The following is a 5869-nucleotide window of genomic DNA, read 5'->3' as shown; positions in this document are numbered from 1 at the left end:
ATCAGAGATATAGAAAATTTCTCTTGCATATCCAAACCCTCACAACATTAACCCAAATAGAAATAATTTTCGTTTAGGTAGACCAACAGGAAATTTTGTGTAGTGTATTGCAATGCCTCACAGCAGGGGTCGGTATGTTTATTAATGCAAAGGGAGAAGGTCATAGCCTACACCTCAAGAAAACTCAGGGTGCATGAGAAACTATACCACCCATGAATTAGAGTTGGAAGTGATAGTTTTTTCCTTGAAGATTTAACGTCGTTACCTTTACAGAACAAAGTGTGCAGTATACACAGATCACAAGAGTCTGTAGCACATCTTCGATTAGAAAGAGCTCAAAATGAGACAAAGAAGATGGTTGGATTTTCTAAATGACTATTAATGTGAGATTCGTTATCACCTAGGACAGGCTAACGTCGTAGCTGACGCCTTGAGCCATAAAGAACAAGTTAAACCTCGTAGAGTCAAATAACTTATGATGACTATTCAGTCTAACCTAATATTGCAGTTTAGAAGTTCTCAAATTGAGGATTTAATGGAAGAAAACATCAAAGAAGATGGCCTCAGAGGAATGGAAGAGAACTTAGAATTAAGGATGATGGAACGAGATATTTCATGAACCGATTATGGGTTCCAAAATGTAGAGAGGTAAATGAACTAGTTCTAAATGAGGCCCATGGGACTAGATATACCATCCATCTTGAAGTATACAAGATGTATCTGGACCTAAAGGACCTCTATTGGTGGTCAAATATAAAGGCTGAAATTGCAACCCAAATAAGTAAATGCCTAACATATTCCAAGGACAACACATAACATCAACGATCCTAGGGATTGTTGCAACAACAAGAGATTTCCAAGAGGAAGTGGGTTCAGATTTCAATGGACTTTATTTCCAAATTACCAAAGACTATAAATGGTTACGACACTATTTGGGTAGTTGTCGATAGATTAACCATGTTTGCCCACTTCATACTAATAAAAGAGTCGGATAAGATGGAGAAGCTGAGCACAACGTACCTTAGAGAGATCATTAGATTGTGTGTGGTACTCTTATCTATTATCTCTGACAAATATAGTAGGTTTACCTCTCGCTTCTGACAGAGTTTGCAAAAGTCCCTTGGTACGCGCCTCTATCATCCACAAATCGATGGTCAAAGTGTCAGGACCATCCAAACGTTGGAAGACATGGTCTGAGCATGTGTGATAGATTTAGAAATTGCATGGGATACTCACCCTCCTCAGGTTGAGTTGTCATACAACAATAGCTATCACACAAGCATCATAGCAGCACCGTTCGAAGCACTATACGACCGAAAATGTTGATCTACCATTTGTTGGATAGAAGTTGGTGATACCCAACTAGCCAAGAAATTCACAAGGGATACCCTATGAATGGGCACTGAGATTATCCATGAGACGACTAAAATGATAGTACATATATGAGAACGCATGAATGTAGCATGTGACTGTCAGAAAAGCTACACTGATGTATGGTGTAAACCCCTAGAGTTCAAGTCGGAGATAGGGTGATGCTCAAAGAATCTCCTTGAAAAGGAGTTATAAGGTTCAGAAAGCTATGTAAACTAAATCCGAGTTACATAAGACCATTTGATATCCTTGACAAGATGGGTCTAATTGCCTATCAACATAGGTTACCGCAAGAGCTTAATAATGTGAATGCCATCTTCCATGTGCCTAATCTTAAAAACTGACTTTCCGATGATACACTTGTCATCCCACTTGATAAAATTTAGTTTAACCTTGAACTGAACTTCAACGAAGAGCGAGTCGAAATAATCGACAGAGAGGTCAAACGACTCAAGCAGAATCAGTTTCCCATTGTGAAGGTGCGATGGAACTCTAAGTGAGGATCAGGGTACACATGGGAACGAGAGGACCAAATAAAGGACAATTACCCTCACTTGTTCGAAGGAATACCGGTGACAAGATAAAATTTATGGATGAAATTTCCTAAATAGGGGAGAATGTGACAACCAAGAGGTTTCCATCAATGATCGCCATTAGGAAAGAGTAGGAAAAAATATATGTAATAGTTTAGTATTGTAATATTTGATTTTAGAGATAATAGAAATCAAATGTGCCATTACATTTATTGGTTAGTATGTCCATTCGACCCAAAAATTAGCTTCCGAAAAGTTGTACCATTTTCTAAATTGTTTATTATACTTGGATTGTACTCGTTAACGTCATCTTATGGATATAAGATTCTTAAAAATCTTACTGCAAAGGAAAGAGTAATGGATTTTATAGAAATAAAAATCAACCATGTAATTAAAATTAATTACATCAAAACGGTACCTAGAGATTGGTTGAGATTTGACTACAAGTGCAAAAAGGAGTTTCGTAATACTCCTTAAGATATAAACTTTAGGACAAAGAGTTTCGAAAATAGGACCCGTATGAGAGAGATATGATTTTTTAAAAATCATTTACTTTTACCCTTGTTAGGAACAAAAACTAAAAGTCAAAACTAGCCAAAACTACCTAAAGAAGAGTTGTAGTACCCATTAAGATCATCACATAAATATAGAGAGGGTTTACATCGAAGCTCTCAGGAAAGGGTTATGATGTTTACAAAACCATTCCGTGCGCTCGAGGTGCTCGTGTATGCCCATCGCACACCTGACACTAGATTCGAGTAGATTGTGAGTGATTTCGACAAGATGAGAAGCAAAACTTGGCCTTCGCTACATGGAACCGCAATGATCATGCGCAACGCACACATATATTTGTGCCGCACGTACCCCAAATCTATGAATTAAGGAGAGGTTGTGCAGAACTCATTTCTCACACCTTTGATCATCACTCACTCTCTTTATCTTAAAGCTGCTTCTTTTGGAGCGGTCCCTAGAGTTTCGAGCCTGATTTAACCATACATCAACGGTCTCATGCGACAAGGGTGAGTTCAAGGCACAAATTTCGCTATTATAAATGTTTTACAGGGGGGGATGGGGGATACATGCTTATCAAATAGTTTATTAAAAATACATTTATATCTATAAATATAAATTGTTTTATAAAGCTTAAAGCCTTAGGATAATGTAGCTATAGATACTATGCCTATTTGTAAGATATGATATTATGCCGAAAATTTATGATGCCCGATTGTCTAGGAAGAGATAATACTCAGATGTTGTTATGACCAAATCCCTACGATAGTATAGTACCTAGAAGTTATGTTAGTCAAATACATGGATATGCATTGTACCTAATCGTTAGTCTACCCAAAATCCAGTTACAAATTAACCATAATTAAGGTGTATATATATATATATATATATATATATATATATATATATATATATATATATATATATATATAATTACAGGAAACGTAAAAGATAGAAGATAAATTGTAAAAGGTAAAAGATAAAAGATAAAATACCTAAGGTTGATGCATTAGTGAGCTGTTAATATTCATCCAATAGCCTTGATTAAAGTTGGCTTACCTGGTACCTATAATCGTTAATCTTACGAGAGCTATAAAGATATGTACAGATCTATACGGGTATTGACACCCCCACCTACGATTGCTTGCTACAATGACAACATGATAACATTCTTATTTATCACTATTCTACGTACAATGAAGCATCGTGGATGGGCAATGATTAGTCAATCAATTACTATTACGGGGGCTCATGGTAATACATTACAAACACCTTAGAGATTTGACTGCTATTGGGGATGCCTTACAGTGGTAGATAAAATACGCTAGGGATGTTAGATATCCTACACAGAAAGAACATTCAGATTAATAAAATATCCTAAAAGATAATAAGATAGGATCGTTATATATCCTTAAAAGATAGTAATTCAGGGTTGATAAAATACTTTAGGAAATGTTTTTCTAAAAAGAAAAAGGATTCTTAAATTAATACTACTAAATAAAAGCCAAGAACTATAAAAACATGTGCAGTCACCAACATTATGTTGATGTTTTAAAAGTATATGTATTCTCAGGGAGGTAAGTGTGGAGGATAGTCGTGCCAAGGTGGAGGAGATTTTCAAGGAAGATTGTTGGAGTTTAGTTACCTATGTTTACCTTTCTAGTAATATTTAGGATGTTTGCTTGACTTTTAAACAATGTAATACCAAATAATTTATAAGAAAAAAGTATTGTTTGTTATAAACTTTTGTGTTACGTTCTATATACATATATATGCCTCAATCCAATTTTCTCATCTCCGCATCGCCCGACGTTTCCGCCGCCAGCTGGGAGTGTGACAGCACCACTGCAACCATCCCAACACCACTACCTTCACCACTAAAAATTTAATATTTTTAAAATTTATATAATGTATCTTTACATATTTGTTATAAAAACAAGGTAAAATTAAGGAAATTATAAAAAGGGTAATTATGTCATTTTATAGGAGTTCCAATTTAAATTCTCATGAACCACATAGAACCTGTAATTAATTCCAATTCTGTTTCCTACCAACCAAACATCATATGAAATTGGACTTAAATTCCCGACTGATTCCTTTTCCAATTCCAACTCAATTTCCTTCAGCAACATTATGCGAATCAAATAGCACCTGAGGGATTAAATAGAAAGTCAATTTGATTAAAATCTGTGTTATCAGTCAAATAACTCTGATTTGATTGTTTCTCATAAATCATTAGCCTCTCTGTAAGCGACTATCTACTTTGTCTCATATCACCATGTCTTATTTATGTCACCTATTTCAAGTCCATGAGGATCATTATCCCTTTGCCTAATGATGCTATTAATATGCTTGAGTTTTTCAATCAAAATGTAATGAAATTTCTTCTTTTATTCATCAATTGGATCTATATGAACACCTTTCCGTTTGTTTTTCAAGTCATCTTGAGTAATTTTCTTAACAACCAAAGAAATGGAACCTCTTTTTTTAATACTAACACCCTTCTTTGACTGCAACTTTGATAAATCAACATTACAGACGAAGTTGTTATTGTCGTTTGAACATGATTCACTAAAATAGGAGTAGGAAATTGAGAATATTACATCTATCCAACTATAACATGTTTTTGTACATCTCTAAGATTCAATGAGCAACCCTTTTCTCACCCTTCTGACAGGATCACTGGTCATGGAGAATTTTTAGGAAATCAAAGTACTAAATCCAAGTTTGGAGATAGTTGATCTTTGAAAGATTCTTCAGTCAAAGAGAAAGTAGAATTAAGCTTATCATCATAAATCAAAAAGTTGCGAAGAAAGAAAAACCTTCGATAACTCCACTTGAAAGTTGTTGAGTGAAGTTTTGATTCCCATTAACAACTTCGTGACTGAATAATTCTTGGTGTTGAACTCCTCCTTGTATTCAACATTAAACGCATAAATATATTCTATCAAAGTGCAAGCAGCAGACATGTTGCAACCCCGACCGAGGTGGCGGACACGTCGGGCTGGGTGACAAAGTTCATGGATCACAAAAAATTGGATGTATAACACAAGTACAACTAATAAACAAAACATCATTTATATTTCATCTTGATGTTATAATACATGGTTCTTATGTATAATAGTACAGTACATAAATTGCCTTTAACAGGTAGGCAGATATAACGAAATAAAACTAGAAAATTATGTCACCTGAAAAGCCATGACTAACCTTCTGTCAGAAAGCTTGTTTGATGATATCCTGATAATACATGTAGTTTAGAGGCTCAACACAAGATTGGTGAAAGTTATAGTTTTTATGCTAACAAAGTAATACTTTTAAAAGTCGAAAAAGTATTTTCTTTGTAAGTTTAAGCATGCTTAAAACTATGTTTGTAAAGAATCTTTAAACAAACTTTGAAAGACAAAATGTATCTTTGCATAAGTATTTTCATACTTAAAATAGTTTTGAAAGCA

This window comes from Lactuca sativa, chromosome 5, assembly GCF_002870075.4.
Source record: "Lactuca sativa cultivar Salinas chromosome 5, Lsat_Salinas_v11, whole genome shotgun sequence".
In the NCBI taxonomy this organism is placed as follows: domain Eukaryota; kingdom Viridiplantae; phylum Streptophyta; class Magnoliopsida; order Asterales; family Asteraceae; genus Lactuca; species Lactuca sativa.
Note: the sequence above shows the minus strand (reverse complement) of the source record.